Genomic DNA, 13,269 nt, shown 5'->3' with positions numbered 1-13,269 from the left:
AGTATTCTGCCTATTGCTCAACCATCTTATTTTCTCCCCTCTCTCTATTGCTGGTTTCACTCTATTGGTCTGTGTGATATTGTACAGTATTGTTCATGCACTTCAATGAGATCTAGGGTGGTACCACTTTAGGATTGTAAATATTTGTCATTGTAGATTTTGCCAGAGTACAAAGTGAGTTATCATGATAAATGTACATAACCTTAACTTTTGATTATATAAAGACTGTGTTCTAACCAATACAGAGTGTGGATATTCCTTTGTGGGGGCTTGGGGGATACACTGTACTTAAGAACCAGCCTGCATCACCTCCTGAGAAGCTAGGCCTTGATTGCTCGACCATTGCTACCGAATAGAGAATCTTGGCTGGGGTCTCCTGTGCCTCCCCTCCACCAGATATGGAGCGGAAGTACAGACACCCCTCACCGGTCGTTGAGATCCGTTCTCTCACACTGGTGGCAGCGGTGGGATGCTTATGGTTTTAAGAATCAGTGTATAACCGTGCCACTTACAAAGGATATTTGCCCTTTATTGAATTAAGGTTTAGTTGTGTACAAGGTAACTGCATTACAAACAATGGAGTCTATTGCGAATGGCAAATTAACTCGGATGAGCTTGGAGGCTCTCCAGAGTGCTTGTGAAGCTAGGGAGTTAGACTTTGTGGATAAGTCTAGGGCTGAGCTGATAGCTGCCCTGGTGGACTACCAGACTGATAGTGAAACTCTTGATGAGGGGGGGAATGCAACCAATGAGGACTCTGCCCCTGGGGTTTTAGCTGAATCTGTTTCTGGGAATGCCGCCATTCCTGCTGCCTCTGTTCCAAACTCCAGCAATTCCTTAGAGCTTGAGTTATTAAGGATGAAATTGGCCTTTGAATACCGCAAGTTGGAAATAGATGCTGAGCTTAAGAAAGAGGAGTTGGCTCAACAAGTGGAGCTCAAGAATAGGGATCTTGAACTCAAAAATAAGGACCTTGAACTCAAGAGCCAGGACACTGAATGTCAGAGGATCCAGCTAGAGAAGGCTAGAGTGGAGACTTCAGCTAGATCCAGTGAGAGTGTCAGGTCCCCAGCCACCAAGTTTATGAAAGATTTGGTTGGTGTATTTGTGGAGGGTTCGGATATCCTCCAATGGATTGAAGCGTTTGAAATGGCTTGTGAGATTCATGATGTGGATAAAAGAGATTGGGCGAAGTGTTTGTTAAGCAGAGTGCCTCAAACCGGGTATGACTGTATTCTGAAGCTGAGTGTGGAAGAAAGGGGTCAGTACGAGTGTATGAAGTCTGCTTTGATTGCCAAGTTCGGCAAGACACCTACCCAATACCTTAGAAGGTTCAGGGATTTTAAGAAAAAGGAGAATATGTCTTGGGTTGACTGGGTGAGTGCTGCGCACATGAACATGATGGGGTGGATCGATGGATACAAGGTTAAGACTTTTGTTGAATTGTCCCACCTCTTGTTTTTTGAGCATTTCTCTGAAGCCTGTTCACCAGAGCTGCGTCAGTATGTGGCTGACCAGAACATTTTGGACCCCTTTAAGCTGGCTAGGTTGGCTGACAAGTGGGTCTCCCACCGGGTGTCCCCTAAGGACTCCAGTGGGAAGGACAAGGACAAAGAGAAGGGGGCCTCTCAGAAAGCTGAGGAGTCCCCCAAGCAGTCACAGTCGGGTAAACCAAAACCTTCCTCTCCTAAGACCCAAAAATCTAGTGGGGATAAGTCCTCTGGGGGTGGGAATAATAGTAGTGGTCCACCTGCTGCAAAGCAGGCTCCCAGTGGTTCCAGTACCGTACCCCGCACTCCTGGCGCTTGTTGGGACTGTGGGGCTCTGGATCACAAAAGGGGTGACCCCAAGTGTAAAGGTAAGGCACTTGGAGTACAGGCTGTCAGCCTGACCTACCCTTACCCCGTGTCTGAGGTGGAGGCCACTGTCCTCCCCTCCTCTGCCGGTATCACATTTGGTGCTCCGGTGGAGATTTCCTTAGTGTCCCTTGGGGCCTGGGACCAGTACGCGGAAGTACTGGCGACTATCCCACAGAACACCCGTAGGTTTTTGAGAAGTGTCCTCTTGAATGGCCAGCCTTCTACTGGTTTGAGAGACACTGGGGCAAGCATGACAGTGGTGGACAGGACCCTGCTCAGGCCAGAGGACTATGAAGGTGCTCCTCTGCAAACCACCAGGTAGCTGGTGGGCCTCCCAAATTATCACCTGTAGCCTTAGTCACACTCATGATTGGCGACAAGACAGCGAAGCTTCCTGTCCTGGTTCAGGACAATGTCCCTGCTAACATTTTGTTAGGGAATGATCTAGTAGAGTTGGGGTTGATCTCGGATGGTCTTCCCATGACTGCTGCTGCCGTCACTAGATCACAGGTGACACCGGGTCTGGCTGTGGGTCAGATACCCGAGCCAAAGGCGAGGCCTAAGGCAAGAAGGAGGAAGACCAAGAAGGCCACCCCTGTGGAGGGAGCACCTTCTCTTCCTGCTGCACCCATTGGGATCCATGCTCCGGACGGGCTGGGTCCAGTGAAAAACCCAAACTCAACTCCTTTGGGAGAAGAGGCAGAAGACTCTCCTGTGGGAGAGGTTCTTAACCCGGAGGATCATCCCGACCTTCAATGCTTGTTAGCTGAAGGGGGGCCCTCCCGGGCGGACTTCTGTAAGGGACAGAGAGAGTGCCACTCTCTCGAGGGACTGAGGAAACAGGCCCTGGCCCAGGCACAAGGAGAGGTGCCTAGGAATTTCCGGATTTATTGGGAGGGTGAGCTCCTTGTTAGTGAGCCCACTAAGCCTGAACCTGGTGCCCGCAAGAGGTTGGTGGTACCCCAGGTTTACAGGCCCTTCCTACTGCAGTTGGCGCATGAGGTGCCCTTGGCTGGTCATCTTGGGACCAAGAAGACTAAGCAGAGGCTCGCTGCCCATTTCTACTGGCCACGGATGGGAGTAGAGGTGGAGTCCCACTGCAGGACCTGCCCAACTTGTCAGTTGTCTGGCAAGACTGGAGGCAGTGTCATTGCCCCACTGAAGCCGTTGCCAGTGGTTGGCACCCCATTTGAGAGGGTGGGCATCGACATTGTCGGTCCCCTTGACCCTCCCTCTTCAGATGGACATCGGTTTATCCTGGTCTTGGTAGATCATGCCACCAGGTACCCTGAGGCGATACCCCTTCGGACGGTTACGGCCAAGGTGGTTGCCAGGGCTCTCCTGGGCATTTTCACCCGTGTTGGATTCCCCAAGGAGGTTGTCTCTGACAGAGGATCCAACTTCATGTCGAGTTACATGAAAACCATGTGGAAAGAGTGCGGGGTGACCTACAAGTTCTCCACCTCTTACCACCCCCAGACCAATGGTCTGGTGGAGAGATTTAATAAAACTCTCAAGGGCATGCTAGGGGCTTTGGAAGAACCCCTAAGGAGGAAATGGGATCTCCTCCTGCCATGCCTGCTGTTTGCTTACAGGGAGGTACCTCAAGAGGGTGTTGGTTTCAGCCCCTTTGAGTTACTCTTTGGACATCCCGTAAGGGGGCCCCTCGCCTTGATCAGAGAAGGTTTGGAAGCCACCCCTCCGGGTCCCGCCAAGCAAGTGGGGGACTATGTGTTAGGCCTCAGACGGAGGATAACACAGATGATGGGTCAGGCAACAGCAAATCTCAAGGCCAGCCAGGAATTGAATAAGTACTGGCATGACCTTAAAGCCTCGCAAGTGGATTGGACTCCGGGACAGGAAATCCTTGTGATGGAGCCTACCAAGCCTAGGGCTTTGGCAGACAAGTGGACTGGACCCTTCAGGATCATCTCCAAGATGGGCGAAGTCAATTATCTGGTTGACATGGGAGCCCCTGGGGTAGCCCCTCAGCTATTCCATGTCAACAGGCTCAAGCCTTTCCACAGGCGAGCGGAAGTCTCATGTCTCTTGCTAGCTTCTGGGCAAGAAGAGGATGAGAGTGAGCCCCTTCCTGATTTGCTGCATAGCAACCCTCAGGATGGCTCAGTGGAGGGAGTACATCTCTCTCCAGATTTGACAACAGAGCAACAGAGGGCCTGTAGGGCTTTGCTCCAACAGTATGCCTCTTTGTTTTCACTGAAGCCAGGCCTTACACCGTGGTGTAAGCACGAAATTGACACTGGTGACAGTGTACCTGTCAAAAGCAGGTGCTACCGTATGTCAGATACCGTTAAGAACCACATCCAGGCTGAGGTCGCCAAGATGTTGGATCTGGGTGTTATTGAACCCTCAACCAGTCCCTGGTCCAGTCCAGTGGTCCTTGTCCCCAAGGCAAGTTCCCAGGCGGGTACCAAGGATTGGAGGTTCTGTGTGGACTACCGAGGAGTCAATGCCGTCACCAAGACTGACGCGCACCCATTACCCAGGGCTGATGAGCTCGTGGACACCATCGGCGCTGCCAAGTTTGTGAGCACCTTTGACCTCACTTCAGGCTATTGGCAAATAGCTCTGACGAACCATGCCAAGGAAAAGACGGCCTTCTCAACACCTGAGGGACTCTACCAGTTTAGGGTCATACCTTTTGGGTTGAAGAATGCCCCTGCCACCTTCCAGAGATTGGTCAATCATGCGCTCAGTGGGCTGGAAGCCTTTTGTGTGGCTTACTTAGACGACATTGCCGTCTACAGTTCCACCTGGGAAGAGCATTTGACACATCTGGATAGGGTGTTGCAGGCCTTGAAAAGGGCTAACCTCACTATCAAGGCTACCAAGTGCCAGATAGCGCAGGGGAGAGTTACCTATCTTGGTCATGAGGTAGGAGGGGGTCAAATCCAACCTCTCGCCAGTAAAGTACAGGATGTACAGAACTGGGAGACTCCCACTACTCAAACCCAGGTGAGAGCCTTTTTGGGCCTCACTGGGTACTATCGCAATTTCATGGCAGACTATGGGACCATAGCTGCACCTCTGACAGCTCTAACGTCACCCAAGCAGCCTAGGAAGGTTACTTGGACCGAAGACTGTCAGCGGGCCTTTGATAGCTTGAAAGAAAGTCTGTGTAGGGCACCTGTGTTGAGTGCGCCTGACTACAGCCGACCCTTTATCGTCCAGACGGATGCCTGCGACACCGGAATTGGAGCTGTCTTGTCCCAGTTAGATGACAAAGGGAGAGAACACCCTATCATATTCATCAGTAGACAGCTCAAGGGTAGAGAACTTAGGTGGGCTACTGTTGAAAAGGAGTGTTTTAGTATAGTTTGGAGCCTTAGGCGTTTTAGGCCCTACCTTACGGGGTCTACCTTCAAGGTCAAACAGATCATAAGCCCCTGAAGTGGCTTATGCAGATGAAGGGTGAGAACCCGAAATTGCTCAGGTGGTCCATTAGCCTGCAAGGGCTAGACTTCACCATAGAGCACAGACCAGGGAAGAGGCACGATAATGCAGATGGCCTTTCCAGAAGGTATGTTGACCGTCTGGATGAGGGTGTCTATCCCGTGGGAGATTAGACACCCTCCACCTCAGTCTGGGGGGGGCGACTGTGATGCTGGAAATGCATCTGAGGGACAGGGCCTCTGAATCCTTGTCCTTTTTGTGTTTTTACCGTGTGTTCTGTTATGTTTTCTGCCCCGGAGTCCATGTTGGACTCCTGGCAGTGCAGCTCTCTCTTTTGGTTTGGTGAACAGACCCATGGGATACCCTTATGGCACCCATGGGTAGGGGTACAACCCTGTGCCCCTAGTGTATGTTTTTGGGCACCTGTGGGTGACCCCAGAGCAGGGTATGGGCTGGTGGCAGCTCCGTGCTGAATTTGACAGGTGCTCCGGGTGTCCTCCATTTTGGGATACCCTGGCCCTGCCATTGGGATCTGTTGATTCCTAATAGAAAACAAGATGGCCCCTGTGGCCTCTTGCTTTCTATTGCCTGTTATCTTGTTTTCCCAAAGTCCTGGGAAGCCCTGTCTCTGTCCCTTCCCCCTGACTGGCTGTTGGGTGGAAGTTCCATGTATGGTATTGTGGTGAAGGCCCAGCTAGACTGGCTGGAGCCTTCCCAGTGTCTGTATGTTGTGGGTACCTCCTGTGGGTGGGACCTGGGTGAATGGCGTGTGTGACCAATATACACTTCTTGTTGTGGTTGTCTGGTTTCTGGCATGAGAGACAAAGACTGAGACAGCCCTGCCCGAAACTGGCCTGAATGCAGTGTGTAGTGTTGAATGGCTGGGTACTTGTCCCAATCCACATTTCTTGTTGTGAGTGTCTGGAAGGGAGGAGTGTGGCCTGAATGCACTGTGTGCCTGATTGGCTGACTGACTGCATGAATGCCCTGCAGTATGATTGGCTGCTGAGTGTGTGCCAGCAGCGTGGATGAGAGAGAGGATAGTATATCTGGGGACCTCTCACCACTGGAAAAGTGTTCAGAAGGGACCTTTGGTTGAGAAGCGACCATTGTGCTCCTGAAGCAGCCAGGGAGCTGAGTCTCCACTCTACGAGTAACTGGAACTGCTGATCCTCGACGTCCAGCTGGAAGAAGAAGACTTGCTGTGGCATTTGCTTCGACCGATCCGAAGGCTGACGAGATCGTCGAGGGCTGACCCGAGAGAGGACCTGGTAAGGCGCCCTCTTCCCGTGCTCCGAGGGACCATCGAGCACCGCTCCATCTTCGACCGAAGCGCCCTGGAAGACAGACCCTCGAAAGGCTGTCGACCCGAGACGGGACCGCTGAGGAGATCGAAGTGAAGCACCCGGACATCGACGCCGTCGAAGTCCATTGCCGTCGACCAGGGTTCGCAGGTTTGTGAAACCGCTGGAGGCCCGTCAAAGTTGTGTTACCCAGCCGTGGGAACCACTTAACGCCGTGCCGCCGACGACCGGAGCCGTCCGCTCCTTTGCCTAAGAACATTCAATCGAAGGACTCTCTCGACCGCATCGTCGACCGCTTATCCTGCCGGAGAAAGTCGAGGCCGACCAACGCGCCGAGGAGAAACCTGCCGGTGGGTTTCCCGCCACCCGACGACCTCAAAGACTCGGACGACTCAACGCCCTTGCCGGGCTCCCGTCTCTACAATCTTTGCGGTCCAGAACTATTGTCATCGAGGTGCCCCGCACACCTCCGCCTTGCAGGACGCCGACGCCCCGACGCCGACGAGCACCGCTCGGACGAAGCTGCCGCCTCTTCGACATTGTTCTACCTTGTTTGTCGACGGACGTTCGACGCCCCGTGCCTCCCGCTTGAAAGGGAAGGCATTCAAGAAGGGCCGTCGATTCCCCGTCGCCGAACAGCGAGTCCCTCGACGTTTGTCGATGCCTCTTCGAGGAACTCGACTCCACCAGGTACATTGGGGGGGTAAACACATTATAGGAGAGAATAAGACTTACAGAGCAATATATGGACTGGGCTTGTGCTATATCTTTCTTTACAGGTTGCCCAGGTGGGGGGATCTCCACACAGAACTGTGCCTAGTGGTAGGGGTCAGTATTCTGCCTATTGCTCAACCATCTTATTTTCTCCCCTCTCTCTATTGCTGGTTTCACTCTATTGGTCTGTGTGATATTGTACAGTATTGTTCATGCACTTCAATGAGATCTAGGCTGGTACCACTTTAGGATTGTAAATATTTGTCATTGTAGATTTTGCCAGAGTACAAAGTGAGTTATCATGATAAATGTACATAACCTTAACTTTTGATTATATAAAGACTGTGTTCTAACCAATACAGAGTGTGGATATTCCTTTGTGGGGGCTTGGGGGATACACTGTACTTAAGAACCAGCCTGCATCACCTCCTGAGAAGCTAGGCCTTGATTGCTCGACCATTGCTACCGAATAGAGAATCTTGGCTGGGGTCTCCTGTGCCTCCCCTCCACCATATAGGGAGCGGAAGTACAGACACCCCTCACCGGTCGTTGAGATCCGTTCTCTCACACAATGGGCCCCCATGTACGGGCATCCAGTTTGCTCAATACTTGAGAGAGAAAGGCATCCAACACCGGAAGGTCTCACCCTTCTGGCCTCGGGCCAATGGGGAAGCGGAAAGACTTATGCAGACTTTGAATAAGGTGTTGAGAATATCGGCAAGTGGCAGGGAAGCCCTACAGCAGAAAGTGGTTGAGTTCCTGAGAGAATACAGGACCACGCCCCATCAGTCGACTGGGGTTGCTCCCGCCGAAGCGCTATTCGGGCGCTGCCCACGGGGGATTATACGCGAGGTGGAAGGCAGGGAACCCGGGGTCATCGACAATGAGAAGGTCCGGGAAGATTGAGCGGCACGCAACATCAAGGAGAGTGCGAGAAGGGGCCTACAAGAGAAGGAGGTCGCAATAGGTGACTCGGTGTTGGTCAGGAATCGCCGCCCGGAAGGAAAACTGTCACTACCCTACGAACCCCAACCATGGACCGTAACGCATGTGAAGGGAACGATGGTCACTGCCGCCAACGAACGAGGGACTGTCACCCGCTACCGATCATTCTTTAAGAAAGTGGACCGTTCACACAAAGGTGTTGACCCCGACGAGGGAACCTCATCAGGAACAGTTGACAAGACTCCTGGAGAGGATGTCCCGCGGAATGTAGATCCATCCGAAGTCGCACCCCGTGTAGTCCTTCCAAACGCACCTTGATACCCTCTGCGAGGAGATCGCAGACTACCTACTCACCTCAAGGACTATGTCCTGGACTCAGGAGACTGAGCCTATGCTAGAATCAGGTTTGCAGTCCACGTTGGGCCCGGTGTTCAAGTTAGCAGTTGCACTGTTGTGTTTTAAAATGTTGTTGTATTTTGATTAAAGAAAAAAAGGGATGTGACGTCGCAGGTACGAACGACGCATGCGCGAGCCTCGTTTGGGATTGCGCATGCGCGTTCTTAATAATAAACGTCCGTGCAGCAGTTGCCGCCGGGACTCCGGAAGACAAACACGTATGTCCTGATTCTCCTTGTGTGAATGTGCGTGTGTGGCAGTACAGGGCGGCCCGAGGCACGGGCTCGCACACAACAATGCCCTTTGGCCATAGATCTGATCGGCAACTTTCTAGTGGGTTTGCAGCAAGTGGCACAGGCTACTTTCATCTGTTCAGCTTGAGGTAGAGTATGCTCCATGTCTGAATCTTCCTTGTCATGGCTCATCCACATATACGTATCAATGGTGGTGTCACTACCTTAATGGAGGTAATGCTACAATGCACTAATCAATCAAAAAAATCAATCAAAAAGTCGGCCTCACTTATCCCACCTGGTGAAGGAAGCAGCGGCAGGCAGTCTGCTTGTTTGTTTATCCATCCTGAAATGTGGCACACCCGATATGAATACTACTGCAATTTGGCTGATAGTCGAGCTGCTTGCTCTGCCTTCAAACACTCCTCTAACATTTGCCACCTCCTTGAGGACCTCAATCTAGACGTCATCACTCTCACAGAGGTGTGGTTCACTGCCAGCTCTGTCACAAGTTTTGACACCCTCCTCCCTGAAGTTTACTAGATCCTCTCCAAACCCAGGCTTAACTGGCCCTGGGATGTAGTGGCCCTGATCTTCCCTGAGTGGGTCCCTGCTACTATCATACCCACTCAGAGCTGCTCCTCTTTTAAATGACTTGTCTGCAGACTGTCTCTCTTGGCCTCTCTCTGCCTTAGGCCACCATCTATAGGCCCCCTGGTTAAGTCTCCCACTTCCTCTCCGAAGGGGCTGTCCTCATCTCTTCTCCCCTGGCCTCCTCCTCCTAGCTAGCTTCTCCTACTCTGAGACTTTAATATTCACTTGAATTCCCCTGATACAGAGGCTGGGCTCTCCTGCAACCTCTGTTATTCTCTTCCCCTCTCCATGATTTCCTCTGGTCCAATGCACTCGCCCGGAAACACCATGGATGTTCTCATCTCTTCTGATCCCTCCATCTACAACCCTCTCATTACTCCTCTCTCCTGGTCTGATCATGCCCACATGAAGTCTTCAAAATCTGCAAGGAACGTGCCAATCCCACTGCAGTCTCTATCTCTGGCCTTCTTTCCCTTGCCCTCTGAACTTCTATGGCCTCCCACTTCATTTCCAAAACTCAGGTCATCCTCTCCTCACTCTCCTCTACTCCTCACCCCTCTCCCATTCCTTCTCCCAGGCCTCCCTTGGCTGCTCTATCCCCTCCCCTCTTACTGTCATCATTTTCTCCCATATCACCTGATGAGGTTTCTAGAAAAGTCTGCTCAACGTAGACCTTGATACGGATAACATCTTAATCTGCGGAGATTTAAAAGCAAAGTGCAAAATAGAAATAACACCTGAAAGAGCACTGTCGACCCGCCCTTTGGTTGACGAAATAGGGGTGGCGTGCTCAAAGCTTATGAAACCACGCAGCATTTTGAATACAGCGACACTACAAGACTCCGAACCCCAGATCCCAACGTGGGAAAGAGATGAATCTTTTGCCACCCTTGATTATATCTTCGTAACTGAAGGTCTGATCCCTTTGATTTCATCCTTCAAGGTCCTGGAAACACCAGAAAGTGATCACAACTTGCTCCGACTAACCTGGTGTGCACATTTTCCGGAAAGGCTTTTATATTCAGGAACACTGGAGACAAACAAGCAACAAACTCGACTCCGCCTCACTGCAGAAAACATTAAATCTATAAAAGACAGGCTAAGCATGGATCCGGAGCACAGAACATCTAATGCAGTTGTTAAAAGACCAGACTATATTCCCCTACTGATTCCACATAGGGTGTGCTTCTCAGGATCAAAAGTTAAACTACTTCCACACAACCATACTTACGATCGGATGGTGGTAATCAAGAGACGTCAAACAAGAAACCTGAAAAATTTTGCAATCAGGTATCAAACAGTTGAGGCATGGTCCGCATACCGAAAGGAAGCAACCCACTACAAATCATGGATTAAACACCACGTGGCGTGTCTCTATCAAAACGACGCCGAATCCATGCAGAAATCCCTGGTCTCAAAAATACAAGAGGCTTTTGGAACTTATTAAAATCGACCAATGGGCAAAGAGCTCCCCCCAGCTAAAATGCGGTCTCGGAACAAAACTGGGTGTCGTACTTCAGTGCCCTGTTTCAGCCGCCCGCAACATCTGTAGATAGGAAAATTCAACCGCTCAGTGAACACTGGATTCCTTTGGCAGATGTGGAAGATATCTTAAGAACAATAGCAAAACTGAAATCCTCACGAGCACCAGGCCCTGATGGACTGACCAACATAGACATCAAAAAACATCCGGAAGAATGGGCTGCAGTGATAAGTGAAATCTTTAACCACTGCCACAAAGCAAAACAGATCCCTGCATCCTGGACAGAAGCGGTATTGGTTACAATTATTAAGAAAGGGTCCAGAGAAAGCCCGTCCAACTATAGACTAATTGCCTTGTTGGACATCCTGGGAAAAATATTTGCGAACTTGCTCCTCTCTCATTTCCAAAAGTAGGCAAAAGGTTCGCCTGCTACAGACATCTTCCAGACTGGTTTCCAAAAGGGTGCAGGGATGGTGATCAACATCCTAATCCTTAATATCATAAAAGCAAGTGTGAAATCAGGTGCCGGAAAGTTCATTTGGCTTTGGTCGCCCTCTCGAAGGCCTTTGATATGGTGGATCGCAAGAAACTTTGGGTGAAATTAAGAACTTGGAAATGCTCGACTGCAATATTGGATCCTATCATGGCCTTACACACTAAAACTACGATGCGCGTCCGTCTGAGCCAGCAAGACCACCTGTCAAACATAATACATACAGAACATGGGGTTAAGCAAGGTTGCCCCTGCCCCCGACACTATTTATTGATTTCATTGGTGACTACCAGTACACTGAAAAAAAAATTAGCTCATTCCCGCCAAGCGTAGGTCTGTCAAAGGTTTCGAAATTATGGTACGTGGATGATCTGATCCTGATGGATCAGACCAAAGTAGGTCTGGAACGTCAACTAGCAAATCTCTCTGCTTACATGAAAATTACCAACTGGGAAATTAAGACGCAGAAAACTAAAATCCTTCTCTTCACAAAATTGACAGTTGAGCGTAAAAACTCGCCAACTTGGTTCCTGGAAAACACCAAACTGGAAGTGGTGAAAGAATATAAATATCTTGGGGTGTGGATTGATAATTCCCTGAAAGAAAACACCACCACGAAGGCCCTGTGGGATAAAACAAGAAATTTGACAGCGCAATTGAAAGCTGTGGATAAAAAATTTGGAAAGTTTTCATGGACGCCAGCGCTTCAATTCTACAAGTCCAAAATAGTCCCAGCTCTGGTATATGGAATGAGTGCAAATCTCACCCTTCCGCAAGATCTGTGTCTAAAGCTGGAAGGCTTTGTGTGGAAGGCGGTGCTGGGTCTGCCGAAGTAAGCACCTATGGCGGCGATTCAACGGGACCTAGGTCTTATGACTCTTGCATCAATAGTTGAGCAAGGTGCGCTGCAACTCTTTAGAAAAATTCTTCTGCCGGACTCCCTCCCTATCTTCCAGGCTGTAGCAGAAAAAATCCAAAGAGGGAAGTGTAAACCCCTAAATGACTGGGTAAAGAAATTAAAAAACAAACTGGGCGAGATAGCCTGTACGGAAGAACTCCTAATCTTAAACCCAGGCAGAGTGAAGAAAAAAATAGAGCAGCAAGATTGGATCTTGACTAATGAAAAAATCCTGTCATACAAACTTCTCAAAGATCTCCCGCCTGGACACAATGAATTAAAAACACCATTGAGATATTGTGAAAAATTCCCTGAGAAAGAATTGAGAAGAACATTTATGAGAGCTCGGTTAAATACCTTACATACAAGAGAAATCTTGGCTCCCAGATCACAATCTACCATAGCTTCATGTCGGCTATGTGAAAACCCGGATCAGTTTGAAACTGTGAGACACCTCCTCACGTCCTGTCCTGAAATGTCTAAAGAAAGAGAGGCGTATTTGGCACCGCTATTATCTCACCCATCAGCATTAAACGAAGAATCGGGTTGGTGTCGGCTAATTGCTGGTGACTCAGGCAGATGGTCGAGGGCTGCAGCTAAACTTTTGGATACTGCATTGAAACGAGCCAACCCAGTAAACCTCTAACATCTAACGTCTAATGTTTACCTTCGAACGTTTACCATGAAATGGATATTGATCAGTCTGATGATAAGATTGTGCAAATGACCTGGGGAAGAAAAATTTAGCCGATAGCGGTGTCCTAAGTACTTTCGTATGAACTTTTTATCAAAATGACAAAAGACTTTTGTAAATATCTTTTATTGATTAAATGCAAATAAAAAAAAAGATACGTCCGCTCTATGAAAGTCTCATCCAAACAAGTGCTTCCCTGCTCCTCTAGAACTATCAATGGAAATATTTTTGCCCTTGCTCCA

This window comes from Ambystoma mexicanum, chromosome 1q (genome assembly GCF_040938575.1).
Source record: "Ambystoma mexicanum isolate Mex_15411 chromosome 1q, UKY_AmexF1_1, whole genome shotgun sequence".
NCBI classification, from domain to species: Eukaryota; Metazoa; Chordata; class Amphibia; order Caudata; family Ambystomatidae; genus Ambystoma; species Ambystoma mexicanum.
This window is presented reverse-complemented; position numbering follows the sequence as displayed.